The following is a 13,313-nucleotide window of genomic DNA, read 5'->3' as shown; positions in this document are numbered from 1 at the left end:
TGGTCTGGAGATGCGGGGCGATGATGTCGTCGGCTTTGTTGAAGATGAAGTGTGGGCAGGGGTCTGAGGGGGCACCGGAGTGGATGGAGTTCATGGTAACTTTGGTCTCCTCCGTGCTGATGTGAGTCCAGGCGTTGAGGGTGATGGCTGGGGTTGTAGGTTCTGTGGTGGTTGGCTGGGTCTGGTGTCCGAAGCTGTCGTGTAGGTCGGTGATCTTACGATGGAAGAAGGTGGCGAGGGAGTTGCAGAGGTCTTGTGAGGGCGTGATGGCGTTGGAGTTGGTGTTAGGATTGGAGAGCTCTTTGACAATGTCGAAGAGTTCTTTGCTGTTGTGAGTGTTCTTGTCCAGTCTGTCTGTGAAGGAAGTTCTTTTGCTGGCGCGGATCAGTTGGTGGTGTTCGAGGGTGGCGTTTTTGAGGGCAGACATGTTTTCTGCTGTGTGGTCCTTGCCCCAGGCTTTCTCGAGGGTACGGCAGGTTTTTTTGGATTCCTTGAGGGTGTCTGTGAACCATTGAGGTTTCCTGGTGCTGGTCTGTCTTGGGAGGCGTCTGAGGGGTGCGAGGTTGTCCGCGCAGTTGGTGATCCAATGCGTGAGGCTGAGGGCTGCGTCGTTGGGGTCGGTGGAGAAGGTGGGTTGGGTGTCGCTGAGAGTGGAGAGAAGCTGTTCCGTGGGGATTTTGTTCCAATGTTTGCGTGGGATGGGTTGTGTGCGGAGGTGGAGAGTCTCGCGTCTGAAGGTGAAGTGGACACATCTGTGGTCGGTCCAGTGTATTACGGAGGAGTGGCTGAAGGATACGTGGTTGCTGGCGGAGAAGATGGGGTCGAGCGTGTGTCCGGCGATGTGGGTGGGGGTGTTCACCAGTTGCTTGAGACCGAGGTTGGCGAGGTTGTCGAGCAGGGCGGTAGTGTTGGGGTCGTTGTTCTGTTCCACGTGGAAGTTGAGGTCACCGAGGAGGATGTAGTCCGGCGAGGCAAGGGCGTGCGGGGAGATGAAGTCAGCGATAGATTCGCTGAAGAGGGCGCGTGGTCCAGGGGGTTTGTAGATGAGAGTTCCTCTGAGGGTGGTCCTGGTGTTCAGCGGCGAGGGGGGTGTCTTCGGTGGAGGTGGTGACGTTGATGGAGTCCTTGAAGACGATGGCGATTCCTCCATCGACTTGGTTGGTGCGGTCTCTTCTGGTGATCTTGTAGCCGTCGGGGATGGCTATGGCGATGTCGGGGGCGGAGGAGGCGTTCATCCAGGTCTCAGTGATGAAGGCGACGTCCGGTGCGGTGGAGTCGAGGAGGTCCCATAGTTCAATGGCGTGCTTGTGGATGGAGCTTGCGTTGATCAGGATGCATTTGAGGTGGTTATTGGCGCGTGGGCTGGCGGGCGGGATGGAGTCGCGGTGGAAGGTGAGTTTGCAGGTGAGGCATGCAAAGGGTCCATGGGTGCGTTTAGGGTTGGCTTGGAAGCAGGTTCTGGAGCGCCCCGGGTTGAGAGCGTGGAGGGAGTTGGGGTCGTAGCAGTGCTGTGGGGTTTGGGAGTGCTGGGGGCCTGGGGTCGTGGCGCTGGGCGTGGTCCAGGCGCGGACGGGCGCAGATGGGCTTGCCTTTGGCGCGCCGAAGCGGCCGCCATAAGAGGGAGGAGGGGGGGAGGAGGGGTCAGCTGGTGGCGGGAGGCGGGAGAAGGGGGCGACGAATGGGAGGAGGGGGGGCGGGGCCGAGCAGGAGGTGGCAGCAGGAAAGCGGAGGGTGGGGGGGTCAGGTAGAGGGGAAGGGAGAAAAGATAGGGAAGGGGGATTACAGAGGAGGAGAGGAGTCAGGAAGAACAGAAGAGGAGGAGAGAGAAGAGTCATGAGAGAAGAAAGAAGAGTCAAGAGAGAAGAGAGAAGGTTCAAGAGGAAGAGTCAAGACGAAGAGGAGAGAAGAGTCAAGCAGAAGAGGAGAGAAGAGGAGAGGAGAGTCAAGAAGAAGAGGAGAGAAGAAGAGGAGAGAAGAGTCAAGAAGAAGAGGAGAGAAGAGTCAAGCAGAAGAGGAGAGACCAGAGAAGCAGAGGAGGGAAGCGTCCAGAAGATGAGGAGAAGGCCACAGAGGAAGAAAAGGAACACGCAGAGAAGAGTACAGAAGAAGAAAAGAACACGCAGGACGGGGTGCAGAGGAGAAATGAAGAACACAGATGAAGAGCAAAGCAGGAAGAGAACGCGGTGAGGAAGAGGAGCGGGGCACAGAGGAAGAGCAAAACACGCAGCAAGTGGGCTGCAGAAGAGGAGCAGAGAGCGGAGGAAGATGGCTACCAGAAGAAGGAGCAGAAAGCGAAGGGGAATGGATAGCAGAGGTGCGGAGAAAGGTTGGAGGAGAGAGCGGAAGGCAGAAGACAGAAGTTCAGGGAAAGAGAGGTGAGTAGCGCGGGGCTGGGCGAGGGGCTGGGCGGGGGGAGTACTTACGGTTTTAGCAGGTCTTGCTGGGAGGTGCTGGGAGGTGTCAGGAGCCTGGGCTGGTGGAGCTGCAGCGGCAGGAGGAGCGACCTACCCTAGGGTCAAGGGTCGCCTTTGACTACATGGTGACAATATCAGAAAATGCCTTACATGCACTCACACCCCTAGAGCCGCCACACATAGGCCCATATTTATACTTTTTTTGCGCTGCATTTGTGGCGTTTTTTGACGCAAAATCGGTGCAAACTTCCAAAGTACAATTGTATTTTGGAAGTTTGCACCGATTTTGCTTAAAAAAAAGAATGACGCAAATGCGACGCTAAAAGAGTATAAATATGGGCCATAGTGCAAAGGGCAGCAACATACACCTCCGGCCCCAGAAAACATGAAAAAGTGAAGAAGACACTTGCTTATGCTTCTCCTGGTGGCCATGTCTGAAATATGTACGTGGTATTGTCCCTTTAGCAAAAAAGAGACAAACCGAAATCCCCTGAGTTGTGTTATAAGATATTAGTAACTATTCACATTATTGTAGAGAATTTAAGATTCAAACCCATGGTTTGCTTTCTAGATAACCGAACGAGAAACTAGGGAACAGGAGTTCTAAATTAATCTTGTCCCACTTAAAGCCTAACTGCCACGGTTTCCAAGCCTACTAAAGCCTAGTGCTTAAAAACAGATTAACCGAAGTATTTGGACCAGTAACTTTGTATATTTTTCCACTGGGTCTGAATTTTCCACCAATAGATGTACAGGTTTTAACAGATCTGTGCTACTCTTGAAAACATTTTTTGGTCTTGTTTTTTTCAGGGTCAAAATTGTAACTTTGGTCACCCTCTCAAAAGCGGGCAAAGGGTGCTAAAGAGGAACAATCTTAAGTAATAAATAAAATTACAACATTCATTCTGTAAATAAGGTGCTTTCTAAATGCATGCTTTTTAAAACAAAAGTAATGAGGCTGAGTTCCAATTTTTAAAGCAAACATGGTTTGAATTTACCTTGCTCCCTCCTCAAAATTGCCCTAGTTGCAAAGCAAATCAGTAATTCTTTATCTCTACAATTTCTCTCCTTCCTGATTTTACATGTACAGAAATCTACTTTCTAGTCTCAAGTGACAAGCTTAGGTATTGGATGGCAGCATCCTTGGGGGTACCCTCGGCACTCATGACCTCCCAAACCACTGCAAACAGTAGGCACTCACCAGTGGCACAGCCGCAGACTTTAGGGTCCATGATTTGCAGCAGGCGTTAGCCACGGACTATCAGCCTAATACTCAAAGGCCGCTGTAAGGTAACAGTGAAGCGAATGCAATCTACTTCGCCTCAGGTGCTCCTCTTGCCCTCTTGTGCACCGCTGCACGCGAGCCCCACCTCTGCCACACCCACAGCTACGGACATCACGACCCTTCGCTCCTCGCAGAGAACGTTGAGCACGCTCATGCTCAGTCAGGGCATGCGCTAAACAAACGCCCCATAGGTGAGAGGGTGGGGACATTGAGATTACTATGGCTTAGTAAGAAAAAAAACTCTCAAAGTATTGAGTACAACTTGGCTTATGTGCAGAAACCTACATTGGTGTCACTGCGCTTGTGGACAAATTCAAAATAATGTTTAACTTTAGCAATCCTGTGTTGCTTCCTCCCTCTGAGAGTAATGTTAATCAGAAACAGAAGATGGAATAAAAAAACAATATGTATCCCGACTACCCTCCTGAATGTTTTGAACATGTTAAAGATAGCATTTTAAGGGAGAAGTGCATAATGCATACATAAGTCTATGATTTTAAAGGTACTTTGAATATTGTTATGATATGTATTTTGTAGTTTTTGTGCCTGTCCTTCCGTGGGAAACTTACAGACTTGAACCTTTTGAAATATGGCTGCCACAAGCAAAATCCATTTTGTTTCAGTGTACAATGTTGTGTTAAACCTTGAAGTCTATGGCGCTGTTTAGGCCGTTATTTTGGTGAGCTAGGAGGTGGGGGAACCACGAACAGGAAACTGAGGGACAGTCGGGAGGTGCTGCCGTGCTGGGTGGCGGCAGTGCAAGCTGATTCAAGCGCCATGGCCGCCATGAGCAAGAAGGAGAGACTTCAAGGAAAAAAGTAGCCTCCTCACCAGTGCTTAATTTGTAAATAAAAAGGTGTCGGTGCCCAAAGCCCTCCTCTTAAACACGCGGCTGCTGCAATTAAATGTGTGAACACGGAATACTGAGGCAGCGTAATCCTTAAGCCATTTCGGGCCTCTTCAATCCATATAAAGCCACTCGCTGCCCCTTCATCTCACTCTAGCAGCTTTCAACTTTCTCCCTTTGTGACACTTTTTCGTTTTTCCCTTCCTCCGTCTGTCCCATATGTTTCTTTTGTTCGTAACAAATGCTTGAGGCAGAAGAATAAGCCCCGGCCCTAAAAAATAAGTGCTGGTGCTTAGCACCGGAAACAACAAGCACAAATTAAGCACTGCTGCTCACAGTAAAACATATCGGTACTCATGAAGTAATCCAGGTAACAGGGGCAGTCTGCAAGGTGGAAACAAAACCACCCCAAAGTGGGACAAACATAAAGCATTTACCAATGTCATCAAGGGAATTTTGAAAGGCAAGCCCACAAACAAATGAAAGTGGTGGGCATGACTTGGGCATGGTTAAAAGCCCATAATACTTACAACACATCGGAAAAGCAGCGCTTTCACACTGCTATGCTCGACCGAAAAAGCAGGGTCCATTGTGTGATTGTACACCACAGTTTTAACACATATTTGCAAAAAAAATGTTTAAAAAATGTTTTGCTTTATAAGACAGCCTTTATCCTCTCGGGCATGTTCGGGCTCACCCTCCCCAAGACACCTAAAAACCGGGTTTTAGCACAATGTCATTAAAAGTGTGGGCAAATATTTATATACCACAGCTAATTCGAAAAGCGAGTTATGTAATGTCACATGGCTGGCAATTTTTCAAAACTTGTATAGCATCTTTCTCCATTAACTTTTTCCTCCTTCCTCTTTAATGCATTTTCTCAGCCCTGGAGGCTATTCGCGAAGGTAATTTACACTTGTGAGTAATGTACACATGTAATTAAATTTTACACTTTTGAATAACTTCGCTACTTTGGGCTATTCACAAAATCAGAGAGAAAAAATACTCAAAAGTGTAGACTTACACATCGCCACTGCCGTAAAAAGGAAGTGGAGCCAAATATTGAAGTTTATGTTCCTACTGTCAAAAAGAAATAGTAGTAAGTCCAGCACCACATATGGCAAACCACTGGTACTACATTAAATGATAATATATTTTCATTAAATTATGTTTAATTAATGCATAAACAAAAAATATTTCTTTAACTTTTGTTGTGAATTTGTTCTTTAATTTAAACTTCAGCAAAAAAAAAAAATTAAATATATGTAAATAAATTAATGATTTAAATGAAAAGTGAAGGGCCTAATTTAGAGTTTGGTTCAGGGATTGCTCCATCACAAAGGCAACAGATATCCTGTCTGCTGAAATATAAATCCCATAGGATACAATGAGATTTATATTTGGTGGACAGGGTATCCGTCAATGTTGTGATGGAGTAACTCCTCGGCCAAACTTTAAATCAGGTGCCAGGGGTCTGATAACGAGTTTGGTGGTCGGACCACCAGACCGCCATGTTTGCGGTCCAAAAAAGAACACCATGTTGGCGGTCTTACAGACTGCCCTATCATGAGTTACACAGGCAGGACCGGCGACCACCAAACAAAAAAGGCAGACTGACAATGGAGTGGAGGCCCGTAAATAGGCGGTCCGACCTCCAGCTCCGACAGCACAGCAACCAACCACTGACCGTATTACAAGTCCAAAGTCACAGTGGTTGGCACCCATGGCGGTCAGCCAATGCCGGTCCGAACCATAGCGGTTCACGGTCACCAAAGTAATACACAATAGCACATTGGATGCATTTGAAAACAACACAGCTGACACATAATGCCACACTGGAAACACCTGAAAATCACACTATAAAACACACCCCTTCACACACCACAATCCTCTGCATTTTCACAGCAAGACCGGCAAGACATAGCTACCTTTTCCCATACTGCACAGATAATGGACACCATTTGTTTTGCCATCCCATAGAACACCCTGCACACATTTTGTCCAGTCACACCCTTTTGCACTTCCCCTCTTTAGTAAGTCACTGTCACTGTTTTATATTGTTTTTTTCCCCACCATGTCACGTTCCAAAAATCCCTGTTTTCAGAAGATGAGTTAAGAGTCATGGTGGATGAAATCATAAGAGTAAAGCCACAATTGTTTGGAGCCCAAGACCAGCACATTCCTCTCAGTAGGAAAATGGAACTGTGGGACAGGATCGTCGACCAACTGAATGCTGTAGACATCACCCGGCGCACAAGGGATGACATCAAGAAGAGGTTAAATGACCTAAGGGGCAAGGTTCATTCCCTGGTTCCCAGGCACCAGCTGCATTCCAAGAAGACTGGAGGTGTCCATCCCAGTGCCCCATTACATCTCTTTCCCTGGAAAGCAAAGGTCTTGGTCATCCTGCATTTTGAGGGTTTGACTGAAATACCTGGAACAGTGGAGTCTTGTAAGCACAACACTAAACATTTTACCAAAATGCCATGTCACACATGCTCACTGCTCATCTGTTGCCACCTTTACTGTTACTCCACCCACCATCCCAGTGTCCACCAGTCCAAAGACCCCTGTCCGGTATCTCACAATTGAAGTGTGCTCCCCTGGGGAGGAGGGTGCGGGTGTACATTTGTGTATAGTGCATGTATTACAGAGAGTTGCATGACTACAACTCCCAGCAGGCATTGTTCTACAACTCTAAACACCAGACCAGTGTTTCCTTCTCCAAATATCCTTGTTTTAAACTCCCAATTAAAGTGTACCCTTAGAGGATAACATTTGTCAAGTGTGTGTAGCACAGGGACTGACATGACTACAACTCCCAGCAGGTTACTGTTACTCAAACCACCAGCACAGTGATTCCTTCGCCAAATACCCTTGTTTGGTAACTCCCAGTTATTGTGTACTTACCTGGGAGGATAGCATATCAATAGTATGTGTAGTACAGGGACTGACATGACTGCTAAGGCCAGTAGCCGCTGTTACTGTTACTCCACTCAGCCGGACCAGTGTCCTCTTCTTCAAAGATCCATGTTTGTGAATTCCTAATTGAAGTGTACTCACTTGGGAGGATAACATTTGTATAGTGTATGTACTGGAGTGAGTGACATGATTGCAACACCCAGCAAGCCCCGTTTCTGTAACTTCAAACATCAGCACAGTGTTTCTTTCTCCAAACACCCTTGTTTGTGAGCTCACAATTGAAGTGTACACACCTGGGAGGATAACATTTGTATAGTGTGTGTACTAAAGAGAGTGACATGACTGCAAACCACAGCAGGCACTGTGTCTGTAACTCCAAATACCAGCACAGTATGCACTTGTGCAAAGACCAATGTTTTTCAATTCACTGATTCATTAAGTTTACTCACCGGGAGGGATAACATTTGTCAAGTATTGGGGAGTAAAGAGAGTGACAGATCTGCAATTCCCAAGAGGCACTGTCTAAGTGAATCCAAACACCAGAACAGTGTCCTCTTCTCCACAGACCCCTGTGTCTTAACTCTCTATTAACATATACTCACCTTGGAGGAAACCATCTGTATAGTGTGAATAGTACAGGCAGGTACATGACTGCAACCCACAGGAGGCTCTATTACTATCACTCCAACCACCAGTCCAGTGTTCTCTTCTCCAAAAAACATGTTTTGGAACTCTTACATGAAGTGTACACACCTTGGGGATGACATATGTCAAGTGTATGAAGTAGAGGGAGTGACATGATTGCCAAGGCCAGGAGGTTCTGTCTCTCCAACTCTGAACACACGCCCAGTGTTTACTTGTCCAAATACCCCTGTTTGTTAACTATCAATGATAGTGTACTCACCTGGGATGATAACAATTGTATACTTTGTGTAGAACAGGGAGTAACATTACTGCAACTCCCAGGAGGGCCTGTTCCTGTAACTCTAACCACCAGCCCGGTATGCAATTGCCCCTTTGCATCTGTTAGTGAACTCTCAAATTAAGTTTACTCAACTGGGAGGATACCAATTGTCAAGTCTTGTGGAGTAGAGGAAGTGACATGACTGCAAAGCCCAATATGCCCTGTTTCTCTAACTTCAATCACCAGCCCAGTGTGCACTTGCCACAACGCATCTGTTAGTGAACTCTCAAATTAAGTTTACTCACCTGGGAGGAAACCAATTGTCAAGTCTTGGAAAGGAGATGGGCTGACTGCGAAGCTCAATAGGCCCTGTTTCTCTAACTCCAGTCACCAGACCAGTGTGCACTTGCCACAATGCATGTTAGTGAACTCTCAAATGGAGTTTACTTGCTTGGGAGAATACCAATTGTCAAGTCTTGGGAAGTAGTGAGATAGACCTGACTGCAACTCCCAGGAGGCACTGTTTAAGTGACTCCAAACACCAGAATAGTTGGTCACCTGGCCAAAAAGCCTTGACTATAAACTCTCAATTGAACTTTACTCCCCTGGGAGGGACCAAGATACAGATCTTTCTCAACTAACAGATGTGTCTTGCTACCTAGCATCAACTTGACAAGCCGAACCAAGATGAAAATATTGAGGGCAGGAAGGACACTTTACCCTGTGTGCAAACCAAGGATCCAAAAGGCCTCAAGATGCATTACCAGAATGGTATTGGCAGCAGACATAATCACACTGCGCTGACCACATGATGACTCTAATCACATAAACAACAAAGTCCTGGGTCTGCCTGCATCACAATCAACTAGGCCTAACAAAATGGTCAAAACCACATCTTGCCTAGCCATTGTTTTGCCTGCACGTCTGTCAAGATGCAGTTCTCAGCCCATCCTCCCAAGTGCTAATGACCTGCACATTTCAGCAGCTGCTTGGCTTAAATGGAATTGGCATGCTTCACGAATGTCAGTTCAATACAACCAATACCATGGGTGCCTGTCACAATAGGACATCCTGCAAATCAAATATGTACACGGTCTTTGCAAAATGTCACTGTAAATTTATAGAGGTGGATGTAAGAATACAAGTAACATTGTATCTTTCACATCAACAGGTCGACCTGCCACTGGGCATGCAGAGGCCACAGAAGAGACTGCTGTTACCCCATGGATGGAGCCCTCAGTGAAGAAGACACTTCTGGAAGTCTGGATGTGGAAGATGATCCTGGCCCATCTGGACAACCTAGTCAGACCCCAACAGTGAGTCTCACTGTGCCCACATCAACACGTCCCAGCCCGGTTGCCTCAAGATCACAGGCAGCCATTTATACCCCAACCTGTGTCCCTATGTCAGTGCATACCATCTTGTGCTCCCCAGTCCAGAATCCTTAGCCACAGCACAACACCTTGGACAATGATGCTCCTGGAACCAGTGGGAGGGGGCAGCCTGTTGCAAGGGCACAGGCCCCTGGTGGTAGGATGCATGGGAGGGATGCTGTGGGCCAGCTGGTTGAGCCCACTGGGGCTGCTCCTGGCCAGAAAACCATCAGCCACATCTTTGGGTCTATCAGAAGTCCCAAGGAGTGATGATGCCAGGTACACGCAGAACTCCAGGAGACTAAGCAGCCGCAGAGGGAAATCCATTGGGATCTGCATCAGCAGTGGGAGGCCACACTACCAACATGGCCTCCCTATTAGGGGTGATGAGGGACAGTAACACCACCCTGAATAGGGTTCTACAACACCACTCTATCCCTTCCTTTGGTACATCAACACTAGGCCCTTCTTCATCTGTGCCAGCCACTGGGAGAGAGGCCCTGTCAGGGGAAGCACCCACCCCAGACACCCGTGCCTCTGTAGCAGCAGATCCCCCTGCAAGAGGGGACATTCAGCAAAGACTCCAGGAGGTGTGGATGGCAAGACACCCACCACTGCCAGCAAGTTACCTCTTCCAAAATGACCTCCTTTGTGTGTCAAATACTCACTCTGTTGACCGTTCTTCAACCACCTTCCCTTTCTAACGGGAGGAGTACACTGGACTTTGGATTTACAATTGTGTGGCATCTACTCCAATGATTTCATCCACCATGCCTGAACCCTTCACTTCTCATTTACATCATGTCTCAATAATATTTTATGCACAAATGTTCAATAAATCCACCTATCACAAAGTCAGTGTCTATTTGCTTCTGTTCCACATTTTGCTATGTAGAGATGTAAGACCATGTGAAGCAAATGAGGAAGACACGAGATACTAATGCAAGAAGGCATATGTTACAGATACAGTGTCCTGCTAAGGATCACTACCAACACATGCAAATACATTGCTACAAGTGTCTGGTCACACCAAACATTTTATTCCACTGTACAATACATAGACTGTCCATATGTCTGGTCTGTAATAACCACGAATGGCTGACTCATATTGTGTAAAGCTATACTTACCAAGGTACAGCCCTCCAGACCATGGAAAGAAGGGCCTTGTCAGACATTGTCCTGTAGAATAGGCAAACAGAAATGAATGATGTCACCAGCTTGAGCCTTTTCACATACCAAACCAAAGTAATCCAACATCACATAAACCAAGGTACCGACAGAGGGCAGTACAACAATCCTTGATCACGGGTCCATCATAATCCAATGACCATGCATCTGGTAGTATGACACAGACACATGACCTGCAATGATGAAACACATCAACAGCTACATACAGGTCATATAAGAAGAGTGTTCATCCTATGTGAAGAGTGAATGCCTTACTTCCACTTGATGAAAACATATTTCATGGCCACATGATCACAAACATGATGCAATTGGCCCACCACAGCACACTATGTGCATTTCTGACCTTCCACCCAAAAACTGTTCAAGCTGCCTCGGCACAGGTCTCATACACTCCAAATCTGTGACCTTCCTTACCTGGAACAATCCATGTCCACTTCCCATGTCAGAACAGCATCAGGTACCTGCCAAGGTCACAGCTCTGAAATGCCCGCATAAGGATGTCATGGTGAAGGTACACTGTACAAAGACAAAGCAATGAGTATAGGCTTGAAAAAAATCCTAGTACACAAATCATATGGCAAGCATCTGGAAAGGAAATTACATTGCAATGAGACTGACACAAACAAAGTAGCTACATCAAGGTGGGGATATGTCATAATCTAACCCTTCAAGCAGTCCTTGGCTGAATATTGCAGAATATTAGCTCCACAGTTGTCGGAGAAACACTCTACTCTACTTTATACATTGTAACAACAACTACAGTTTTTCGTGCAGTCACAGTTATTACACTACATGGCATACTTACACTCAAGAAAAGAAGCTGTTGATGAGATCTTACCACAAGTCAGCTCCTTCCACTTCACCACTGTCATCCTCACTTGGCACTTCATGAGGCTCACCTGGTGGCTGCCCTTCCTCTGGAATGTTTGGGATATTCTTCCACGGGACAATGTTGTGGAGCATGCAGCATGCCACGGTGATCTGACACACTTTTCTGGGTGAGTAGAGGAGGGCTCCACCTGTCAAGTCCAGACACCTAATCCTGGCCTTCAGGAGCCAAAAGTCCACTCCACTATGTGCTGTGTCCTTCCATGTGCCTTATTGAAGCAGACTTCCCCTGGCACAGTTGGATTCCTTATTGGCGTAAACAACCAAGAGTGTTTTGGATATGCAGAGTCTCCTGTTAAGGAATGGGACATATGTACAACAATGAGACCCTCTTTTCAGGATTGTACCACCAGACAATGCACACACACAAACAGGACATATGTGACTTACCAACCAGCCAGGTCCTCTCTGGGTACAGCTGTGATATCAGCATGGGGATAGTGCTATTCGGCATTGTGAAGGAATCATGGGCTGAACCCAGGTAGCATGCACAGACATGGGAGATGTACAGATCCACCAAACAGACAACTTGCACGTTGATGGAATGGAAGTTCTTTCTGTTGCAGTATAGTTGTTCATTCGCAATGCAGTGGAACCAAGCCAACATGTGTGCCATCAATGGCCCCCACCACATGTGGAATGCATTAAAAAACATAAAACTCAGTCTTCACATAGGCTAAATCTTGATGTTGGGGAAACTGGATGTCGCTGTCCAGGTGTTTCAACATTTAACATCCTTCAACACCAGTCTGAACATAAGTTGGGACATTCCAATTGACAGGGCCACTGTATGTTGGAAGGTCCCTGTGGATGGAAGTGCAATCTGACATGACTTGTACAGTGGGTGGTATGCTGGTTGGATAACTAATAGCTGGCATTAGATTTTGTTCCAACTGACAACGTAAGTCCACTATTGTTTGCCGATTCAGACGGTAAAGTAGGATTATGTGGCGTTCTTCCATGGTTTGTAGTTCTGGCAGTGGACTGTAGATAGGTGGTTGTCGCATCCTCCCTCTTCCTGGGTACCTATGTATGACAAGAAATGAGTTCTAACATTAGTCATTGTGTCCCCAGCTACATACATGATGCATGTCAATGATATCATGTGACAAGTCATTTTATGAGGGATAGACATGGACCAGTACACATCACAGCTACCAATAAAACAAGGGTCACATGTGACCCCCATGGTTTTCCACACATGTCAACAACATGTATCTGGACCAAACTCTGATATGTGCATCACAACTGCCCCTCGAAATGTGACTGGATATCCCGAGCACAAAACTGACACTCAGCGGTGGTGGACTGTGGCCGACTGTTGAATGCCATCTGTGCCCTTCAATATACTACAGTGGTGTGTGAGTAGTAGGACCTACATGGCAAGACAAGATAAGCATGTTTGTGGGCGCAAAACAATATTTTCGGAGGTGTGATGCATTTTGCAAAGCTCAATACAGCATTTCCGGCCTCTAAAATAGGGGCTGCCAGA

This window comes from Pleurodeles waltl, chromosome 7 (assembly GCF_031143425.1).
Source record: "Pleurodeles waltl isolate 20211129_DDA chromosome 7, aPleWal1.hap1.20221129, whole genome shotgun sequence".
In the NCBI taxonomy this organism is placed as follows: domain Eukaryota; kingdom Metazoa; phylum Chordata; class Amphibia; order Caudata; family Salamandridae; genus Pleurodeles; species Pleurodeles waltl.
The sequence above is the reverse complement of the archived record's forward strand: the minus strand, read 5'-3'. Positions refer to the sequence as shown.